Here is a 25,853-nt window from a genome sequence, read left to right as displayed (position 1 = left end):
CATAATATTCTGCGAAGCCACAATTTATTGCATTTTAAATAATAACCCTAATTATTACACTATCGGTTGAACGAGAAATATTTTGTTCATTGAGAACATATTTACGCAAGTGAAATGGGTGCATGAGAACTGTATTAAAACAATTTAGGGGCTTGAGGTTCACGTATTTTTCATATCATTACAGAAATTAATAGATTTTTTTGAAAATAGTAAAATTGTTTTTTACATTATAGGTATTCCTCTACTTATATTTATAATGAATGTTCGATAGCTAACCAATTATATGCAATAATGATCATTTTATCGCTTATTTTTACAATTGTTGTACTTGTACTTGAAAAAAATTAATTATACATTTATACAGGAATTGGCGGCAATTATAAAAACGTTTTTAATACACAGAATATCTCATTATACTATACAACACTAATAAGTGGATCATACTTATTTAAAAATGTTTTCTTATCATAAGTTTAAATTTAATACAATACATTTTAGAATGTTTAATAAGTACATACAATAAAATTAAATGTAGTGCCTCAAGCTAACTAACATACTTAACCCAATTCGTTTTATTTAGGCTTTTTTTTTTTAGGAAATTCGAAATTAAATATGTTTTAAACCCAATAAACCTTTCAACACTATAAAAAACACAATGAGATATTGATATTTTTTTGTCTGTGCGAAAACTAAAATTTCTCTTTTGAAAAATCACATGATTTAAATTGTCAATTTTTTATTAGAAGCACACTGAATTTATAATTTTCATTTGTTTACCCTAAATTTATAGTGATTTAGATAATCAAAAATATCATATTTAATTTTTTTGAATTATAACTAGTAGTGTATAATATATAAATTAGAAAGCAATTTAACTTTTTTGAACAATTCACCAATCAAAAATATAGCATAAACGAGTCGCGTATCTTAAATTAATATAAGAATACAAGAATAAACATAAGTAAGCAACAAAACAAGATGTTTAGAGGTGTGTTTGAACACTGGCCTATAACCGCGCCAATATAGTTTACGCGATTTATCATTTTTGATATTATTTCTATTCCAAATTTTAGAATACATCACAAGTGTTTGATAGTACAAAAACAGATTAAAGAGCAAGTATAGTGTAATATAATATAAAATGTATTGTTAGAATGATTTCTGATGCAAACGCAAGTTTTCGCCGAACATTTCGATTGCTCTGTGATGTTATCTAGAATACCAGCGGGCGATACGTTTTTCATTCACCCGAGGGGAAAATGGAAATTATTACTAACTACATCATCAATGTGCTATACAAATTTCAAACAATCGACTACGATGATAAATTACGTGCGTGTGTCGGTGTGTGTGTAAAACTCGCTGCTATCATCACCGAAATGCCCGTAAGCTTCAGAGGCAACATATTTTTTACATCAGAAGACGACGATCATTATCGTTTATTTATATCTCATCGCGTGCTCAAAACGTATTTCATTTTTATTTCTACTGTATTCTCGTAAGTCATTTTATCGCTCAGAATCGATACCGTATTCGCGGTAATGATGTATAATGAACAAATTATTAGAAATCGTGAGCCGACCACTTGTGTTCTTCGCAGATCTTTTTAAATGTTTACACCATTATAAGATGCGTCATTATAAATACGTTATTTTGCTATATTATATCGTTTATTCGAGAACAAAAATTGACTTAAGTCGCGATGCGAAGCTGCGCATGTGACTGAATGGAAACTGGTCGAATCGAAAATATATGAAAAATATAATAACTCATATTGCGCACATAATAACATATCATACGACTGTAACGCATTCCATTGTTTGCTGCAGCAAACCGTTCAGCCCTATGGAAAATATTGCGTCGCTCTTGATTTATAATCCCGCAATAATAACGGGGTTTTAATGAATATGTTCTTTCTGGCCCCAACAGTAACATTTAAAATACATGGACGTAGAATAATAGCTGTATTATATTATTATTATTATGATTATTATTATACTATATGTGTGCGTACACACACAGTATCGTTATAAATCGCACCGTAATTACCCACACTACAGATGAATATATTATTATTATGTAGGTGTACGCGGAAATAACATTTCAAAATATCCTGGTCGAGGGCAGTTTTACTGAAACCCATGGTCACATGCGAATCTCGCTTAACACATTTTCTATAAGTGTTCTGTGTTAACAGTTATCAATTGAATAAAATATATCTAAACATTGATCAATCGTTTTTTTTTTATTAACATATGTAAGTATTGGAGAATCAAGTCTTTAAATTTCATTACGTTTTAAATTTTAATAGTTTGTTTATTTAGGAATAGCATTGTTTATATTCGAACATTAAACATCGTTTGCATTTTTTTTTTTTTTTGTTTAATTTAAATAAATACGTTTATTTATAATATATTTATATATTTTTACAGAATAATGCTTTATACTACGTTCCTAATCGTAAATTTTTTTTATTTAGTACCTACTTATGTTTTGTAATAGTAATTCTTAAAAAACAAAGGTTAAATATTAATAAAATGTATATCCTAGTAAACTAAAAAAATATTTATAAAATACATTCGTATAACTAATTTTTGTTTTAAATAATGTATTCATATTAAAACATTAATTTACAAAATAACAAACACAACATACAATATCTTATTTATTTAATGGTTAGAAGACGCAAATTTAAAAAGGGTAAAAAATAATGTTAACAATAATGTCGAAGTTTCAAATAAGATAAAGAGTCGTGTACCTTTGCTAAAACACATTCAACCAATGCAATGATTAATAATAGACAACTAAACATGTTGTACTGACATTAAAACCAGCATCAAAATATAGTTTTTTTAAGTAGTTAGTAACTAAAATTTGTGGTTATTTTCTAAGCTTTTTTTTACTAATAAAGTTGTTTATTCCAATTTGTATGATAATATAAGCACATTAATAAAAAGGTAGGCAATTTGGTACCGCTCTGTTGTACATTAGATGTCGATTGCATTACTATTATAGGTCTGTTAAATTTGAATTCAATGATATACCGCACTGTATGCAAAAATCGATTCTGAGCGGAAACGGTCTATTAGACTATATCACCAAATGTTTTTTTGATATAGCTATTAAAGTCATTTTTTTTTTTTACATTTAGTATTTTGAAAATTTAATCTTCAATAAAAAAATGTTAATATAAACATTTTATGAACATTTCAGGTATTTATGGTTATTTTTTTCGAGTTACATAAAAAAAAAACAAAATCATTTTTTTCAAAAAGAGGATTTGCTTAAAAATTCCCATTTTTCCTTAAATTGTTGTTTGTTTTTTCTAATAATAACAAAAAAATATTGAGAACTGAATAAAAATTATATCCGATTTGTTACCACTCTCATTTTTGAATTTTAAGAATATTATCGATTTCTTATCGTGTTTACATACAAACACAAACAATTAAACCTAAAATTAAATGTTAAATGATATATTGTCAAAATATTTATCAACCTTTTAGCTATTCTAATAAAATATTTTACTCTTCGTTTGAATTTATACCAGTATATTTATTTAAAAAGGATAATATAGTTATACTAATAGGAAGTTTAATATATCTTTTTAGTCAGTTTTAATAATTGATATATTTTACGGAAGAAAATTTAAAATTCAATGTAAACTACTGGATTATTTCATCATTCTCAAATTTTATCTTGAGAAATAAATCATCTATGTCATTTTATTTAGTATGAATTTCATACCAAATATTACCAGACAAATTTGATTAATGGCGTTTATAATATTATTTTTAAAATACATTGGCAGCCAAATCAGAACATTATTCACTACCTATTTTATGTTGAACCTATATTATTATGTATAAATTAATCATTATTGTCACTAGTGCACACATTTTCACTATTACGATTAAATATATTATAGCCTGTAAAGTATAACCTGAATGTACTCTAGTTTTTGTTTTATTTGTTTCCTGTGTTGTTTTAGAGTAACAGTTAAATAAATAATGGCGTCCGAGTAGTTATGGCACTAGTTAATCCCTCAGCAATTCTCGACCACCCGCTTAAATACGAGTTTTATTGCGAATCATTTATACTTGAACATATAAGTAAGTATATATGTATACGGCTAACGGCTAGCGGTCATAAAGCTGATAGCATCAGGGTTTTACCTGCGAGACACAAAAACCTTATTCTTGCCATACATATACGATTCAGTTAAAATTTAAAGACGATTTTCGAAAAGTGTTATATTATTATAGGCTTAAAATCGTGAAAATGTAAAAAATTCTATCGGTAAATCTTTAGTGTAGTGTGTTGTGAAAATGCGAAGGTGCCCAGGATGATGTTTTTTTTTTTTTTTTTTATCTAGTATATCTGCCATCTGGTATTATATATGTAATAATACACAATACGTTGTCTGCGCACAGGCCACTCGACATTGTTTAACCTCGCTTTTTATAATATATAGGTACAGAGTAACGGAGAACCTTTGGTTTCCTCATCCATCCGGTGATGCGTATCGGTTATAGCTTAACGCCACACCGCCATCCCGGGCACCAAACAATATAAGTGTTTGCCACTGCAGCAGTGTTTCCCCCAGTACAATTTTCAGTCTTGTACAGTCCTATACCCCGCCAAAGTAAAAAAGAGCATAGTTTAACCTTTTTTCGAATCGTCCGTGGATATAGACAAAACAGAACAAAGTAAAAAAAAAATAATAATAAATAAAGAAAAAAAGAGAGATCAAAGAGCGTAAATCCGACAGTTATGAAAAGTCATGCAGTGGAGCATACATTTTCCAAGCAAATGCGTTTACCGTCGGGATAGACTTACTGGACTCTATATCTATGAAGTAGCCCGTTATTCATATTTTACGTGCGCTTGAAACATAGACGCAATAATAACCGTACATTTGTAAATTCAAATAATAACACGTATTTTTACTTTATTCTCTGCGTATACTTTAATATCGTGCAAAAAAAAATTAATCAACTTAGCCTCATATGGTCACAATCATCGTTAAATTTCCAAAAATTAAAAACAGAGAATTATTGTTTGTTACCATTTCGCATTTCTCCTTTTGCATTTGGACACAATACAATCGAAAATAATAATAATAAGTTAAATATTTTAACCAACCATTGTTTTAATTAATTTACGCTTTTGTTCTTATACATTTCCATCTAACATAATTATGATTTCGTAATACAGCTATAACACTATAATTTAAAATTGTATTTTAAGCACTCGTTAAGAATTTAAGAATGAATATGAACGAATTCAACGAACACATTAAATTTTCTTAAGTGTGTAAATTGTAATTGTAATTTCTATATGCCTTTAATAATAATTGTAAAATGTACATTATAAACTACATAATACATGGTGTATTTTTTTCTGTTTCTTAGATTTTAATCAACAGCATCTATATGAGATTATGATTTCAATTTAATACTACACTTTTAAAAGCTTTAATGTCTAAACCCGTATGTACCTATAACGGTTAAAAAATGATTTACATTACCGCGATTTGTTTGAAAGTTTCATGGGCGGTTGAATTTTTAGATTTAAATAATAAAATATTCTACCATAAAATATTATAAAGTTGGAATGTATAAAAAGTAATGTTTGTTTAAGTATTTTCTCGTAATGAAAATATTGAACGCATTCCTACCAAATGAGTTTGTTTTTTTTTTCAGTTTTTTCAAACCAATCGACTAATAACTTACACACGGCGCACGGTACAGCGATATTGATCACTCATCAGTGTGTATTTTATACGTCAAAATATATCAACAACATTTGATACTTCTCAACGAATTTACGGAATATAAAAATCAGTAAGTAATTTAAACCTTAAAATTTAACTTTATTTATTTTATGCCCAAAATGTTTTAAATGAAACTCTAAAATTGTTGCTTACCATACTTAGGTAGTATTCTAATATTCTAAATAAAGTAAATACTTCAAACAAGGGCTTAATTTACGAAATAAAATAATGTTCACTTGCATTCTTTAAATACTCTTTATTCTTTACAGATATTTCATTGAAATTGATGAACGCTTTTCTAACAAGTGTCATTATACATTGACTTACGATACATACAGTTTTAATGATAGAATTAACCATTTTTGAATTCAAAATCTCTCTAACTACACATAAATGAATTTATTAAAAATATTAAACATTATCTTTTCAATTTCTTAATGATTAATAGTTTTAAATTGAAAAAAGTATATATATCTTAATAATCCTTTTTGTATTAAACAAACCTACTTATTTATTCATCTTATTTATATAACAGTGAAAAAATATCAATGATTAAAATGTCGTTGTCGTCAATGATAAATGTAAATCTGAAAGTACCTATATTTGCAAACAATTTTATATATGATTGGCTATTAAATCTTTTTTAGAATTCCCCTCAAAATTATAAAATAATTCCATTCATACTTTATTATACTTAATCATACTTTAAATACTTTTTTTTGGATATAATTATTATTTTAATAATTTTAATTAGAGTTGGAACTTAGATGCATGAATGTATTTTCTTCTTGTCGTGTTCTTTCACAAATTCGATAAGTACTTTCGACAAATCTCAATAATATTGATACAAATGATATACCTGTTTATTTTGTTTATTTTTGATTAAAATTTTATGTATAATTTATATTATTGTATATTTTAACTGTAAACACGAAAAACGCAGATTTCATAAAATATTTTCGTCGTACGAATACAACTAAATTAAATTCAATAAAATCCGCGTTGAAAATAAAATAAAAAAATAAATAAATTTTCGACGAAAATAAATTTAAATATATTACAAATAATATGGATTTATATCGTTAAACTAACAAATATATCCCTTTCACTACCCAGATTTATCAGATAGATAAAGCGATTTTTTTGTGAAAAGCTTTTTTTCTTGGAATGGGTACCATTAAGACGATTTTGCAATAATATTTTGCAAAAAAATGTTTAGATTTTCCCGATTATCAACTAAACTATTGTTTCTATGGAAATAATTTTATCGTTAGATTGTATAAAACATAGGTACTCATGGTTTGGTATTGGTAACACTGTGCTAGGATCAAAACTGTGTTTGCTATCGAAAAAAACTCGCGTAACGTAATGAGCCTTGCAAGACCCCATTTCAATATTTTTTTAAAAAGATGTATAGTTTGTATGGGTACTATAGGTTCAAATTTTTTGAATACATATATATTCTAGATGCTCGTAAAAAGTACTAAATCTATAAATAACTAAGATTTATAATGTAAAAAAAGTGGTTTGGTATAAAACTTCTATTTCAATAAAATCAAATATGAGTTATAAGTTAAAACTAACGTAATAATAAAAAATCAAATATGCAACTAATCTAGTTATAATATATATATGCTATGTAACAACGTTATTACTTCGAGGATTGATTACAAGACGTATGATGTTATATCGCATTTAAAAACAATATTAAAACATATTATTTTACACTAAATAAAAATAAATTGCATCTACTAAACATCGACATAAACGAAAACTTTTATTCATACTTTTTTGTATTTTATAGTTTATCTATAGTTTTATAACTTTTTAATATCTTATTTAGAGACACTTTTGATTTTTTTTTTATCTAACATGAAAATACATAGGTACTAACTAAATTCCATTTAATTACATAAACGTTATAAACATCCTTACGAAGGTCTATGTACTTCTAACTATTGAAAATAGCATTCAAAGACTTAAATAAGACCTAGACAAGTGTATTATAACTTGCATTTTTTTTTAACTTTATTTTTTTTAAAGATGATTATTTTAACTAAACTGATTTCATTTTTTTAACAAATCATTTAAATCTTACTTTTAGCTTTTTATCATTATTTATTGAACATCCTCTAAAAATCACTTCGTTATTTTGAAAGCAAATGACAGTTTATTTTCAGTAATAAAAAAAAAAATGTAAAAAGCGGAATCTATCGTCATGCTAAAAAAAAAAAAAATAGTAGCATCGAAATTTAATAACATTTAAACTATACCATAAAAAAAAATACAGATACATTATCTAATCACTTGTAATTTAAACGATGGATTATTATTATAAATCAAATTTTTAATATGCTATCACATTTATTTAGATTTTTGACAAACTCGAACTAAAAATATTAGAATTACAGTTTCTTAAACGATGGTGATTATTTAAGTCCATAGGTTTTTTTTTATGCTTGTTGTGCCAAAAAATCATTTGAACCAAATCTAATGCAATAGAGTAGAAAATAAATTATATTAATGATGATGACAGCACGCCCGAATAAAATATAATGTCAAAAAACAAAACAGTAAAACCTTTATATCTGTACAACTGTATACATAAATATCAGTATATGTATAGTATATAAATATATAATAGATGTAGGCAGGCATACGAGTAGGACATCATAAGTCATGATAGAGATGGACACAAACGGAAGTTTTACACCGTTGAGCTTCAATGTAGTACCTATCTACTCTCAAATCGGATATAGTCAAAACAACCCCTAGATCCATTTAGTATAATATGTATAAGGTAACTCGTAACTGTGTTGCCATTTTTAAATCGCGGTTTTCCATAGGAGCTTAATAACAACGACAACAAAAAGTCCTAAAAGCAAAATAATGTTTTACGTTGCGCTGGAGTGAGTTTCGTAAAACCATGTATTGATATTTTGTTTTAAAAATATACGCTTAAATAAGCACCACTCGAGTGAAAACAAATTACATCAAGTGTGAGGAGGTTTGATTGATAATCTTTGATACTTAGACTCGGTCGTGCAAATAATCAGAGATTTCGATGTGAATAAAACGGCTTGTCCAGTCAATTGATCGCGCACAATCGATCGGGCAAATCAATTTATTCACAGTGTTTTAATTTGAAACCAAGCCCAATTAGATTAGTTTTAACCGATTAAACGCTTATATAATATAATCACCAAAAATCAGTATTAATTTATGGGCGTGCACACTATAATTATTAACAATAATATTTGATTACCTGCTGAATATCATTATTTATTTCATAAAACAATAACATCAGCAAATATGTTTTGTTAAATAATTTTTTATATGTAACTTTATATAATAAATCAATTAATGGTAAACTATATTAATATTGTACACATTAATTAAAGTAAAGTAAGAAATAATGGTAAAACTATATAATACTCTATGCAGTAGAAAAAAGTTATTTAAAATTTATATAAAAAACAATACACTTGTTAAAATTTTTAATATTTATAATTATAAAATGTTTATTATAACTACAATAATGAATATATTTGCAATAATAAAACTGTGAATGTTTTATCGTATTAAAGATTAAACTAAAATATTCGATAAAATTTCATTCACATAATTTTTTAGCTATTTCATGTACCACAATGCCTCGTATACAATTTTTATAATTTTTAAATCGTATTACACAAAATGATTTGTGAGAAATAAAATATGGCATGAAGTGGCAAAAACGTCTTATAAAATGTATTATAATACAAAGTTAAAATCAGCGCATTTACCACAAAACTTAATCAATAAGTTTTATGAACCTTTTAAAGAAATAATTCCATTTAAAGAACATAATACATACGAATGAATACTATACAAATTTATCAAAAATTGAAGAGCATTTTATCTTCCATAATGTGTTTTTATTTTTTCAATAATATAAATTTCTATATTTAATAGCTATTAATAGAAGTGTAAAAATGTGTTGCATATACAACACATCAATTTTTTAGGAGGAGAGAGGAGACTGAACAAATGTATACAAAACAGCCCCACATGAATTATTTTTTTTTTACACCTTACAATATTCTTAGGTTACATTGCCATTATTTTCAAGCTTGGAGAAAAAAGAGATTATAGGGGATATGTATCTCATCTGGAATAATATAAATTACAACACTAAATAATAAATGATAAGAAAATAGTGATAGGTAGCTAAAATCAAAAAGAAAATAAACTCTAATGAATGGCATTAAGAATTAAGATAAAGTATATTATTAGAAGGATATCGGTGCACTTTATTTTGTTTTCTTTCCCTAACCCAGTCACAACATCGCCATTCGTGTCCAGCTGAACCAATCCTGTATTATTAACTTAAACATTAGATTGGATTGACCCATTATTAAACTTAAAGTTAAAAACATTATCTTTGTTTATAAGTTAGCACACAAATAATGATTTTAACTTAAAATTTAATAATAGACCAATTCGCTCTAATAATAAAGTATAATAAAAACTAATATTTTTACTACATTTCAATTATTTTGTAAATTAATTATCATTTTTAAATTACAACAGGATTGTGAAGATTTTAGAGACTGGTGAGAGTATATAAAGAATCGCTATATAGTTGTGGTTAGTATCTAAAATAATGTATTCGATGGCTTTGAGAATGGCTAGAGCTTCAGCTGTATACATGGAGCATTTGTCGGGGAGTCTTCATTAAATTTGTTGATCTTCATGTATGATGACCATTTCGGCACGACCTTCTGTAATAAATGCATCGCTGTATATATGTGTTTGTATTTGATTGAGAGATAATATGTTTTTCTTAAATAGATAATTAAATGTATTAAGGTATGTTGGTTTTTTGGGAAATGTATGCAGATTAAGATTGATGTTCATTATGCGAAACCAGTGAGGGCATAAATGAATTTCGACAGATACTATGCTTCGGGGCCATGTTTTGTTTATGTATTTTAGATGAGGTGTGATGTCGTGGAGGAGTCTTGATATTCTGGCAGCTACTGTAGATGTTTGTTTCTCCAAACATGCTGCTAAAGATGAGTAGCTTGTTAATGTCAGGATGCTGTGAATCGGGCTTGAACGGAAGGCACCGATGGAGAATCGGATTTCTATGTTGTGTATTGGTCCCAATATTTTTAAATGGGATAGTTTAGCAGTTGAAAATAATGGAACACCATAGTCGAGTTTAAAAAAAATAAAAGCTTTATATATTTTTATAAGAATAAGAGATTGGGCATCCCATGAGATATTTGCAAGTGTTTTTATTATATTACGTCTAGTAGGGCAGTCGAGTTTTTTAGATTGACGTACAATAAACTAAATATTTAATATACAATATACTTATGTGTAATGGCAGGTAAAATATAATCCCACGTGAAAAATTTTATATGGATAAATTAAAATCGATATCAATACAAGTAAACTGATAATAATATGTACAATAATAATGACTAAGGTAGAAATATTATTATACCTAATTAATAGCCATTGGCCATGAATAAACAACCAGCTGTATATTTATTTTTTTCATAGAGAAGGAGCATAAACTTTCATAGTAATACTGTTCCAGATACTAAAGTATAAATAAATTTATCACCCACCATATTATTACCAGTAATACCTACTAAGAAACTATAAAATAAAATTTGATTAAATCGCTTCAACAACATAATGACTAGATTTCCATAAAAAAACATAAAAAAAAAAAAAAATACTAAAAGGGCGAAAAAAGGATATCAAGAACCTTTTTTCATTCCACTATTGTCCCATTTTGATTCGCTTTATCAGATGATGCCGGTCCGGCAGTGATGTTTTATCAAATAAAATACTTAGAGAGATAGTATAATACGAGCGGACTGGTAAAAAATTCACAAAGCGTGTAATGCAGACAGTGTTTCCCATAACCTCGTTTTCTCATCCCGACAGAGTATTTGCACATTTTGAAGCAACCCACATTAACAAGTTACGTGTATCCAACAACAGCCGGTAATTTTTTAGCGAATTAAATACCTCCTGTAACATATCCTATTTAAGTTCGGATAACTTTACCTATTCAACGATTATATTATTTAGTTGAAAAAAATATATACGAATATATTTAGGTTCAATTACTATTCGTTAAAAATAAAATTGTTTTTTATATATAAATGTACTGATAGCGTTATCTTATATTGTACGTACACCATACTTATCACCAAAATATATAATCATTTTATGTTTATAGGATTAAAGCATGTTTGACATTACAATTTGTTAGTTTTTTTACATCGATAAAAAATAAATAAATAAAAAAATAAAAAACGAAAACGATAAAATACAGCAAACGATAATTTACACGATTTCCTTGAGCCATACAGTAAAGTTTATTTTCATCAAAACTTTTTTTTATTATGTAGTAACACTTAAAATGTCAACCTAATATTTAACCAGTAAATAAAATGATATAAGTGGTTTATACGAGCTGTTAGTTAAAATCTCTACTTACAAAATTACCGCTATTACTTTCTATTTTTCATTTTTTCTTAAACCGTATACATATTATTTTTTACGATTAAAATATAAAAAGAAATAAAATATAATAGTCAATGCATGTGTTTTATCTAATCCAGTGGAATAACTATTCATATAAATACTTATATCGGTTATATCTGATTCTAATTCTATGTCTAAATATTAAAGCAGTAAGACATGTTTTAAATGGATGGTGGTGGAACTTACATATTTTAGTATTTAAGGATTAATTTCAATTTTGGACTTTAAGATGATAATATTATGGGTATGATAATAATAAAGTATAATATATAATATATGTAAGAGTGTAATTTGTACTGGAATATCTTGTCATTTTTTTACAGTATAAATCGTTTTAATTCCTAAATTTTGTAATAATATTCAATACAGTTTATTAATAACATATATTATATGTGTACATGATATTAATAAATTTTGGGTAACCATCAGAAATGATACATATTGCTATTAATTTTATTACGTAGTATACTACGGCTGCATAATAATCATTTTAATATATACATATTACACATAAATGTATACCTACGTAGAAACAAAATAAACCTTTTGTTCTGAAACATTATAAAATCTTCCCCCTTAAAATGTAATTTACTGTACAGATGACAAACAAAAGCCACTAGCAAACAATAAATTAAAATTGTATTTAGTACCTTATACCAAAACATTGCTAGGAACTTGTCTCAAGAATACTTAATGGTTATAAATAATTATTATGAATATTTCTACAAATAAAAAATAAAAATAAAATTATGAATATTTCTATAGATAAAAAATAAACAAAAGATAAATTACTAACTATATTTCTAAACTAGTATTCGTATCTAATTGTAATATTCTCTGAGTAATGAACCGACTAGTTGGTAGCGACAGTGGTGCATATTTAATATTTCTGACGAAAATATTACTACAGTATTCACTATTCAATTAGTTTTGTTAAAAAATGTATTAATACATTTTTTTTAATAGCTTTTAGATTTATTTAAAAATTCAGAAACGAAAAAATATTTAGTATGCTATTATAGATAAAATAAATATTAAAATTTTTATTCTTAAAATTTAGAAAAAAAATTAAACGATGATTGGTCAACTACAGTTTAATCTTATAAATTTTAAATTGTATTTAAATCTTTACTAAGAAATATAATATACTATTGGTTTATATTAAACGATTTTTTAAACTTTGATCTGGATGAATTCAATCAGGTTTTATATTTTGCTTGTAAATTAACGATCTGTAAATTGATAAATTTAAACTCAATTTTAATATTTTCTTTAAACATTTTATATAATTATTATTTTGAATGTATACACTATACACAATTTTTCTTCGCATAAAATAATATCGAAGACATTTTTATGGCCACTAATATTTTTTTTATGCAGTTTAAATACATACACACACCTTTTATTTATATCATAGTGCAGTTTAATAATGAAATCACTATTTTTTTTTTTTACCACTATTATTATTCCTATAAATCTTCGTTACACTAGTTTTTACTTTGGAAATGGTAATCAAAATTATCTGCACATTTTTTATATCTATAGAACATTTTTAATATATACTATATGTAATACAGACCATTCATTTAAAATATATTCATGTACTTTTAACTTTATACGTAAAAACTACTTTATTCTTTTTAAAAAATGATCAAGGCGTAGTTTTTCTAAATTTACATAATTTATATTTCAAAAGTTATATTTTTCATTACTAGATTTCTATAAAAATATCAAATTGGAAAATACCTCAGTTGTTCGTACCGTATTTAACTATTGATGAATGTGTACGTACACTACACCTCAAATATTATATTTATAACGGTACTATGATCAATTTAACTTAGCATCATGTAGTGATCACTGTGCAGGACACTGCGATTGGTACCATGATTATTATTTAAACAACGTAGCACGTTCGACGTAGTTTTGAGATGTATCGAGGAAGGTAGGTATTTCAGTATTTGAAATAAATGAACACTTCACTTTATAGCTTACAATTGAAAATAAATATTTTATTTGTACAACTTTAAAACACTTAAAAGAATCTAAAACTTACTGCCGTGAGCTCGTTGTACGTAAGTCTACAGTTAACTACTTTCTCTACTAATGCTAGGTGCTCTACCCGTATTTATGGGTCCTTTCAATGACGTATGGTGGCATGATTATTCTATATTCTAATTTTACATCTTGTTAATTTCTGCTATACATTTTTATTCACATAGTGAAAACAACTTGTTATTTCCACCTTTGATCTAGGCTTTACCTATTCACCATAGAATACTATAAATACCTACATTAGTTATCAGCATAAATTATACTCTACTTATAATTTATTATATTATATTATATTATAATAACTAGAATAATTACATGGAATTTGGGTTTACTACAATCCCAATAACTATCAACAATCTATTATTATAATTTAGCTATCAACTAGACTTTTCCGGTATTATATCTTTAAAAGAACTAAATACACGTGAATATTTCATTCGATTCAATAGAATACTTTGATAATATATTTCTATGCCATATCGTCTAAACACTCGTATGTATGTCAGATACCAAATAATGTTTATCAATAATTGTTCATGGTACAATAATAAGACATAAACATAAAAAAAAATATAATAATTGGTTTCCTTTTATGTTTTTTTTTTTTTTTTTTAATATACTAAATAATAAAGAAAACCCATTTTTGGTAAGGACTGAATGCGATTTTTTTCTTTCTCCGTCCAAACTAACGGAATTCCATACAATTTTTACACCGGCATTTATTTAGCGACAATTCAACGATATGTTAGCCTTTCTCAGTGCCTGTCAAATCCAGAAGAGATTTATTTTCCCTGACCTGAGAGGGCCAATCACTTAAAGCACTGTACAACAATGTATAGGGGAGAAGGAGTGAAAAGTTAACAATTAATTCAATATCTGGAACAAATTCTAAAGTTGAAAAACATTGTATACTTTGTGTAATGGAAGGCTTTCCATTGTAACCGTTCGACGGTACCCTTCTCATCGTCTAGAACTTTCATTAACACGAACAAAAATACAAATTAATTTTACATGGCTAATCAGATTTGTTTCGTCATTCACTGATTATTCGTCAGATTTATATCTAAAAAAAATTTTAAAAATAATTACCATACATTTCATTGATTTTATAATTATATTCCTCGAGCTTTTATTCTAAATAAATAATTTCATATAAATTATAAAGAGAATACGTTCAACTAATTTCCATAAATTGATATTTAACCAGTATTTAACTTAATTCAGTAATTAACAACGAGTCAAACAAAAATGATTTCCATAAATTGTATTAACTTTAAATACATAAATCATAAATCGTGATTAAATTACGATAGCAATTTCAACTTAAAAATTTTCTTAAAATATAACTATTTATTTGTCATATCAATATAACGTTAGAATAATTTTCATATTTTAAGGTTCCTAATAATATTTCTATATTTTTCAGCAATTTAACAAACAATCATACTATAGTATCAATCGTGAACAAATATAATTATTTATTATCGTATATAAAATTGTAAATATATTCAATTATTTATTATTTCAATATTTCATTTAATAATTGACCACCTAAAGTATAAGTGTCTACTGTCTAGCATTCGAAATAAAACCTATTTATTGTAATTTCGTTAAATTCTTCGATAATTTTTATTATACGAAAAAGCATCATGTTGTTATAAAATAACAATAACTCTTCATTTTGCTCGAGATAAATTATTAAAAATGAAACCACTTAAATTAATTTATTACTTAAAAATCGTTAAAAATATTTTGATTTAAACATTGTATATAATTAAGTAACATAGTTTGGGCGATTCAATGAAAAAATTATACTTAAGTATTAACTTCATAACTCTGTACAATTCTTAGAATTTGTTTATCCACATGAATAAATGTATTTTTAAGAAAATTGTTATATACCTGCTTCAAGTTGGCTATAAAATACATCAATTTTTTTTTTCGAACATTTTTTCGTTTGATATCAGCGCATAAACAAATGGATACTATTTAATGCTTTCGCAAGAATAAAATAAACTTGAACAAAAATTTAGGGTCTATATTAATATGTCTATAGTATTTTCTAACAATTACATATGCGTAGTACCAAGTACTAACTTTCTGATTAAAAAGACTTGGAAAAAATTTAAGGAGAATAAGTTTCCCGACCCCCCCCCCCTTATCTATATAATAATATTTTTAAAGTTTTTAAATACTTTCATATTTTTACTTTTCTAACATCCAAACAAATACGTTCATTTGTTTCTATTTGTTAAATATAAATGTTTATTAAGAGTTTTAGGTACATCTACGAGTAACGAACACTATTCAATAATAACTGCTAAGCTAGACATAAATTTATTTCACGTGTAAGACGTTTAAATTAAATTAAATTTAACACCAAAATTAGATAATATTATTCAATTGAATCGATATTAAAAAACGAAATAAAAACACTATTTACTAAAACCATACTATATAAGTACTCCAATTTCAATGTTTAATATATAATCCGTTTAAAATTACTTTTATTTTTTAACTAACTTAAAATCTTTGAGTATACTTAAAAATCACATGATACCATAACTTTTAAGAATTGTTTTTCTTGGAAAAGGTTCTCTATTTAAGTGTGTTTTTTGTTGTTTTTTTTAATAGATATATTTTTTTTCGTAATAATAATTTAAATACCAAAAGTATAATTAAGTACAGAACAGTTTTATGAAAATACACTTTCTTAAATTACGTTTCTAACTCATCAACAAATTAATCACTTTGTATTTTTCTTTAATCAAAAAAAAAAAAAAAAAAATTTATTTGAAACGTCTTAAGTAATTTTTAGTTAGTTATAATCTCTATACTTAAATCTAAATATTTTTTAAAGATAGGTAATTTGCCCAGGAGGAATGTAACTCTCTGTTCTGAATTTAGTTTCCATTTTATCTTTGTTTATAATTATAAACCTAAAAAATGATGGATATTTTTTGGAACTTGGGCTTTATTTTATATCCTGCAAATCAACAGTAGCTTCTTTAAAATTAAACTTGCATATATTTAATTTACAAATCTACAAAATAAATTTTAATTCAAGTATTAGTGAAATAATTTAGTCCCCTGTCACTTTTCAAATAATCCTAACAAAATTTTACCCGTAATGTAAACATTACATTATATTGACAGCTATCATTGTAAAACAAATCAATCTAACAATTAATAACTCGTTTAAAGTGGTGAACTAATAAAGTTGTCATTATTTCTGTTTAATTTATTCAACAGTTTTTATTTCTTCTGCTACTTGTCTGTATAATCCACACAACATACGTATAACTTGTATAATAAGCAAGAATTTAATATTGTAATATGAAATGAAATTTTCACAAACAACTAATTCGTTTCCTAACAATTAACTGGTTAAGGATAATATAAACATTAATAACGACCAATTTTGAAAAGTTTAACAGTTTACTTTTAAATAGAACGTTTTTACATTACAATTATTAAATAAGTTGATAGATTATCAAATAATAATTTTTGTTTTAAGAATAAGAACACTAATATCTACACAATATTAAACCTTGGTTGAATGGTAAATATTTATACTATTAAGTACATAGCTAACATTTTTAATAATTTTCAGCAACTTGACAGTTCAATTTACTATACTAAATACATTTTCACAAAATATTACTTTGAATTCAAATTTCAATCACCGCCCACGTAAAAAATAAATTAACTATAACCGTAGCTCAAAATCTCCATTAATTTTAATTAAAAAACTTATAGATGAGTAAACTTAATCCTCAATTTTTTTTTTTTCTAGCAAGTTCTAACATAATTATTTTCATAGGAACAAAAAAATGATTTGATGATAAATAATTAAATTCTATGGTATATTATATACAAAAAGCATTTTATTACTGTATGAATTACACCACATTTCCAAAGTTAACATAATTGTAATTAATTTTATTCTATAAAAAGTTATCATAATATTTTACTATAATATATATATCTATAAATAATATATAATACACACATAAAATGTGTGTCAGCACTGTAAGCTGATAAAATTTGAACATTTCAAAAATGTATTGATTCACAATTATAAATAAATCAATTAAATAAATAATAAAAACCTCTCATTGTTTCAAAAGATACATTTAGGTTAATTTAAAACATGTTTGTATTAAATATAATAACAATTTTATGTTTAATAATAAGACGTTGTGCAATAGCTTAGAAAAATTAAAAAAATCATGTTAATATAGAATAACAAAGAGATATCCCTGGTTCTAAGAGAGTTTTTCTTCTGCTCAGTTGTCAAGTATTCAGACCTATCTCCCAATTTCTGCCATCACTTCCACTATAATGGATGTATTGAAAAAAAATTCATTGACAAATCATTGAATACAAAGAATTATTCTGAACGGAGAAGGCCTATTAGACTATATTTATGAGGATATTAATCATACATTTATATTACTTTTAGTAATTTACTTTTTAAATGGTAATGTAATATAAGTTTTTCCGTTCAGAAGCCCATACATAATGACGTAATTTATTATTATCCTATTATTTCATATGTTATTTTATTACTAGCTGTTGTCCGTTATTAATCTATTAGTAGATAGGTATTGTAGGACGGTGTGAAAAATTTCAATAAGTTTGTTATCTATTTTTTTTATCTACTATAGTTCCGTATAATGTATAATATATATTATATATATATATATAGTATATCTAAACATTCTGTATCTCATATAACAAAACAACTAAGATATAAGGATTACCATTTGAAAAAAGTAAAAGTTTTGTTCTGTTATTCAAGAATATATTATATATTATACTATTGTGCTTCAGAGGAACTTAAAACTATAGATAATATGTACCAAACATATATAAAACGGAATGGCAAATAGCACCTCGCGTTCAGACCGATAGCTTTACGCCGTAAGAGAGTAAAAAAGACACGAAATAATAAAAATAATTGTCATTATTATTATTATTATTATTATTATTACCGTCACTAGTCCAACGGTACAGGTGGTGACGGCTGAACAGAAAATCGTTCAGTGTGCAATATGAACGAGAAATATGAGAGGAAAAGGTTTGAAAATCTATCGCACGTCTACAGTTTGTTGTTCGCGAGTTCCGCTCGCGTCCCATCCGTTTAAACGATTTATTATAATATATAATACCGTCCGGGTATCGTACATAATAATAATTATTGTGAACAATGTCCGAATCTCGATTCACGTTTTCACAGGTACCGTATGTTGTATAAATGGATACTGCTACAGAGTCTGTTGCAATCGCAGGATTCTCGAAACGGTATTAAAGTCCTGGACGCCACCTGCTCGCTTCCGCATTTCTCCTTCTCCTCGACAACCCGCCGCGGTACGCGAGCATATCCGGCGAAGTTTTTTATACCCATTCTCCGCCCGAGATCGTTCGTCATCGCGTTTGTTTCATGACGGTTTACCAACACCACCATCCCCTATTCTCCACATCACCACCAATATCCCCAACAAACCTAAAGCACAACAGAGTCATGAAATCACGACTGTTCTCACACTACCACTAACAGCGCCCCGTGCGTGTACACTGCACGTGTCTATATCACAATACTTTTTTACCCGTATACCTAGAACAATATTACACTTATACTCGTACATATCGTGTATCGTTCTAATACCATTATGGCCACCTATATGCATTGTACATCCCAAACATATTATTCAATATTCGTATTATAATATTATACACAATACCTAGCCCCCGTGCACAATTTTATAAAATTTATTTCATATTAAAATGCCCGTCACGATAACACAGATTTTGTTCGTATCGATTTTCATACGTCATAATAGTAAATTTTATTATGTACAATACCCTCTCTTAGACGACATTATAAAATACTTTTCAGACCAACGATAATTTATTATTTATTTTTTGTTGTTTTTTCTTATTTAAAAACAGCTTGTATAATAACACATATAAGAGACGACAGACTTCTCACCGTGTTTACTTTATTAAGGCGGCAAGACGTGAAGGATTTATCGTTTATTTCCAACTGAATTCCAACTACTTAAACATATATAGACCATCTCGAAAAATGTTTCTAAAAAATATACGAAATAATAACAAGTTAATAATATTTTCAACCACTATATTTTGAAATTACAACACTGAAAAGTGAAAAGTATTCAATATATTAAGTATTATTGTAACAAAAAATAAAATATTTTAAATATCACGGTTTTTTTTTTTGTACTTGAACGTATATTTAATAATCATGTATTCATGTACTGTGTTAACTTTTTATTGATTTAAATTTGGAATATATTATAAATTATTTCAATCAAAAATACGAATATCTTATTTATCCTATTATATCGTGTAACATAATAAATATGCACAATATAGTACTCGAATACAAGACAAAATTAAGCTTTTTAAATATCTTCATCATAATTCGGAAATTTAAGCTCATAACTATAATTGAGTTTTAATTGATACTGGAAAATAAAAGTTTAATTCCGTTTAGCAATAACGGATTATTATTAAAAACATTTAAAATTATGAAATCCTAATTTTACTTACACACGTTATCAATTTTAAAAATAACTTATATGAGCCCAATTACTCAGTAGTCAATTATATACAAAAAAAAATCATGTACAGAAAATTATGATATGTATTATAATATTATATATTTGAATAGTATGAAATAAATATTTGAAACATTTGTATTATTCTATTTCTATTCTCAACTTATAAATAATATTATACTATAATAATGCAATATTAATTTGGATAAAAATCAACTAAAAAAAAAAATTCTAGTTAAATTAATTTCCAATACTTGTAATAATAATTATAGTATAAAAAAATTGACTAAAATTATTATAGTGTTACATTATAAAAAATTTATTTTAAGAAATTTCATTTTTGTAAATGCTTAAACATATAATGTGTGTAATAAACAAGAAACTAAAATGTAATATTTTAGTGTCTCGAAATTTTCAATCTGTTCACTAAAAGAGAAAAGTTATAACAAACATTTATAACCATGGTTTCCTGTTAAGGGAAAAGGGAATTGAATAAATACACGGGCCACGAGCATATAATGTGTATAACACTTAAATCACTGCTGGTTTTCAACATCGTCTATCCTTATATATACACTGCTTCATCATATTGGACATCAATCATTTAAGCACGTTGTTACTTGTTAAGGCCAATTACTTCAACTGATACGTAGAAAATTTAATTTTCCTCTGCATGGAAGTAGTTAACTCGGAAACATTAAGCCATTTTGCATGAGAACTGCTTCTAAAAATCTTAATCTTTATGTTTTAAATTACAATTCTTAAAAAAATATATGTATATATTCACTAGTTCACGAGACACAAAGCAAAAAAAAATTAATTTTTAATTTGAATCTTAAAACTAATTATAATTTGTATTAAATATGCAGTATAAATAGATTATATTAAGTTCGATTAAAAAGAATTGTCTGCAATTATTATGAACCAATTTTTTAGATTCTAGCAATAATTAACATATCCCTATTATATTTTACTTAGATATACTTTTTTACATTCCGAATTAAGTAAACATGATTAAAAAGAGATACAACACAATTTTAAGACTTATAATTAATAAAAACACAAACTAATATCAGAATACTTAATTATCAACTATAAAGATCGTTTAAAGTTTAAAGTCTTAATTGTAAAAGTTCATATACAGTGAATTTATTCAATATTTTGATTTTAACAATTTATTTCATAATAGTTCTTATTTTGTTTTTTATTATTTTTTTAACCACATAAAAAAAAAAAAAATCTAACAATTTTAGTAAATATTTCATATTGTTTGCATCAGAATCGGATGTAATAGTAACTAACAATTACATTTCAAACACAATAATCTGTATGCATGTATTTATTTTTAATGATATATCAATATTTTAATAATATAATTGTAAAAGCTCACGTGACTCGCGAACATTTAGTGTTTTTTTCAAAGTTATAAGTTGTTTAAAGTACTACTAGGTAATAGAAAAAAATAAAACACAAAATATCCTTAGAAATTGTGTATTTCGCTTGTATACAGTCTTACGCACAATAATTTATCATTTAATTAAAATTTAACACGTCAGTTACAGTGACCATTCCAATGAAAATATACTACTCATAATCTATCACATATAAGAAACAAGTACCTTGGTTTTTAAAAAAGTTTAACCTTTACCGTTCAATAATATTTTAAAATAATTACATTTTAATAAAATACCTACAAAAAACAGCCATAATGTTAACATAATTTTATGTTGATCGTTTTACAAAAAGAAAATATTGTTTTAAGCTTTTCTTTTTCCTGTTAAATAATTGCTTATTAAACTTGAATTATGTATATTTACCTATTTTTTAAAACATTCTTCGCGTAAAAACTATCATTTTTATATCATTTCTTTTTTTTTTATCTTTTTCTACTTTTTAAATCTAAATTTCATGTATCTATATTAACTTTTAATAATATGAAATTTATTCCAGGATCATTAAAAGACTACAAATTCGAATAGAATATTCAAATAATTAAGACATTATTAGTATACAATATTATACTAACAAAATTACCATTGGCGGACATTTAGTTGGATTTTTAGCGGGCTACCTATTATAATTCAATATAAAGTGTCCCTCAGGGGCTTTGCCCCCAAACCCCTTTTCTGTATACAAGTACAACATATTACCAATAAAATATATAAATATGTATAAGTAATAAAAAATACTAATTAACATCAATTTAAAAATAATTAATAATACGTTTTATTTTAATTACAAATATCTGTTTTTATCAGCAAAAGTATTTAAAATATCATTGTTTTTTTTTTAATGTTTTTGTACATATCTTTTTCAATATATAAAATAAAAATATCGCCGAATTTATTCTGAAGTATCGATTCCCTTAGCCAAGCTTTTATCTTTTTCATTGCACTTAAACTTCTTTCGCAAGTAGCCTAACTGATTGAAATTATCAATGCTATTGTAAATAGTTTTTGCAAATTAGGAATACTGTTTGATTTTCTGATAAAACTCTTAAATATTGGTTTAATAACATTATGTAGAACAAATGGACAATAATTATTATTATAATGTATTATATATATATATGTATAATGTACGTAAGTACACGTTTTGCGATAAAAATATGAATAATAGCATATAAAAATGTACAACTAGCATTATTACACAAATGCCATTATATTACAGTACGATAATAAATGTTTTTGGATATCATTTATGTGAAATCAAATATGTTTAATACAATAATAATTTGCTTACAAACATTTTTTAGCAACATTTGTTGATAAAATATTATTTTACAATTTTCAAAAAAATTAACAAATAATTATTGTATATAATAATAACATTTTACTTTAGATAATAGTATATCAGTACTGTTGTATTAAATAAACAGTAGAAAAATCAATCGAAAGAAATTTCTAAAGTATTTTAATTAGCTCACAATAACTATTTCTGTCCGGATTTATTTCGTAAATATTTTCATAAAATATTAGTTAAAAAATGAAGCAATGAAATTTATGTAAAACTATTGTTTATTGTTCTAATATCAATGTATTATATAGTTATCCTATAATGTTAGATGTTTGTATTTTTAATAATTAGACATCTAAATAACATGACTTAATAGTTTATGAATATTTTTAAAACTTGATTAATTTCAGTACCTAGCTGAATAAACCCTTAGCGATATCAATAACTAATCTATATGGTTTAGTAATAAAAAAACTGTTCATTATAATTTTCTGCCAATTAATTCAATAAGTATACCATGATGAAAACTAAAGACATTCTCAACACTTCTAAGGTGTGCAAAATACTATCTCTTTGATTCATTGCAATATACACGCGTAATAATATATAATATATATATAGTACATTTAATTTATAAAAAAAATGATACAGTATTAATGAAATCGCAAATTGATTAAACTAAGTTATTACATTGTCATGGCAAAATAACAGCAATTCACTAAGACTATTTCAACTACCTAAAATGTGTATATATAAATGATAACTATAAAATAGTTAAAATTATTTTTGAATGGATACTAGAAAGATATTTACATACGGCAAAAAATATGTTTTAAGCAAAATTGCTATTAATATCTACATAACGTTTAGTTTTAAATTTGGCGATAAAAAATTTAAATGTAAAATAAAAACTTTGATCTGTTGAATTCCAAAAAATAAAAACTATTCGAATGGTTCAAAGTTCAAGTTTTAAAGACAAAAATATGAAAAATACATTAGTTAGTTCTTCGAAAAGATTATTTTTGTGCGTTATTGTACGTTTATATATACAAATATTTGTTAATTATTTTATCCACAGTACCTAGGTATATATTATAATTCTATTGTCTTCTTATTTTAATTTAGAATATTAAAATACAATTTCTATTTTGGTTATTATTATTATTTTTTTTTTCTTTAATGGTTACTAATACACTTACTCATTAACAATTTCGACTTTTTTTTCACAACAGTGTTTTTGGGCATGAATGACTTACGTTACAACAGTTTATTTTAACGTTGGAAAATATATTGTCAATTGTTCCAACTCAAAGCCGTTATTTTATTTATACTCCATAAAATAGCAATACAAATTTAAGTCATCAATATCCTAGATAAATCTATATTTTTTGAGGTGAGATTAAATGAAAACCGTCATCGTAAATGAATCTGCATGGTTTTATTTTGAGATATCAAAGTTCAATGAAGTCCAGTATTTGCACTGTATAAAGTGCGTCCTTGTATATATTTAATGTGTATAATTCAAATATTTTTATGCGTAAAGTTCATCTTTAAAAATTTTACTTGCCAACATACCTTATCAAATACATTTTGTGCTATTCAATTTTTTTTTTGTTAAGTGTAGATCATCACGCTAATTTTTGAAGATATGTACTCGTATAACGCTTAGATTATGTTCATTGAGTCGTGCATATTATACTATCGTATAACAGATATACGCCAAATTTTAACACGAAATAATTAATATAATAAAATAATAAATTTTGAACTTAATTATTTTATCTGTTCTTTTAATTATTTTATTTTATATGATCGTCAACATTTTACAAATTGATAACTACCGTATATATATAATATGTACTATATTATATTATATTATACAGTATTTAACGTATGTGTACATACGTAATATGGTTTATAATATTTAATAATATGTAATTGCAGGTGTATAATGTATGTATATTGTATATGAGTACACACCAGTACAGACACTACCGCTTCGCCACCACCATATTATCACCATCACCCCCTCTTTTTATGTATAAACCACTAACAACATAGAAGACATTTTTGGCATTCCCATTAAGAAACGGAAGCTTAGTGGCTCACACCATGAGAAATAATATAATATTATCACACGTACA

The 25,853-nt window shown here is 25.4% G+C and overlaps 1 long non-coding RNA gene across 1 annotated transcript in view; it reads left to right on the top strand.

Annotated features, from left to right (window-relative positions):
• LOC112604318 overlaps nt 1-25,853 on the top strand; it is a 149,360-nt gene that overhangs the window by 106,962 nt on the left and 16,545 nt on the right. Inside the window, exon 4 of the long non-coding RNA XR_003115217.1 lies at nt 5,706-5,846. This is a non-coding gene — a long non-coding RNA (uncharacterized LOC112604318). The remainder of the gene's footprint in view (nt 1-5,705; nt 5,847-25,853) is intronic.

This window comes from Melanaphis sacchari, unplaced genomic scaffold (assembly GCF_002803265.2).
Source record: "Melanaphis sacchari strain LSU unplaced genomic scaffold, SCAv2.0 Contig11_pilon_pilon, whole genome shotgun sequence".
In the NCBI taxonomy this organism is placed as follows: domain Eukaryota; kingdom Metazoa; phylum Arthropoda; class Insecta; order Hemiptera; family Aphididae; genus Melanaphis; species Melanaphis sacchari.
Note: the sequence above shows the minus strand (reverse complement) of the source record. Positions and strands in the feature narration are given on the sequence as shown.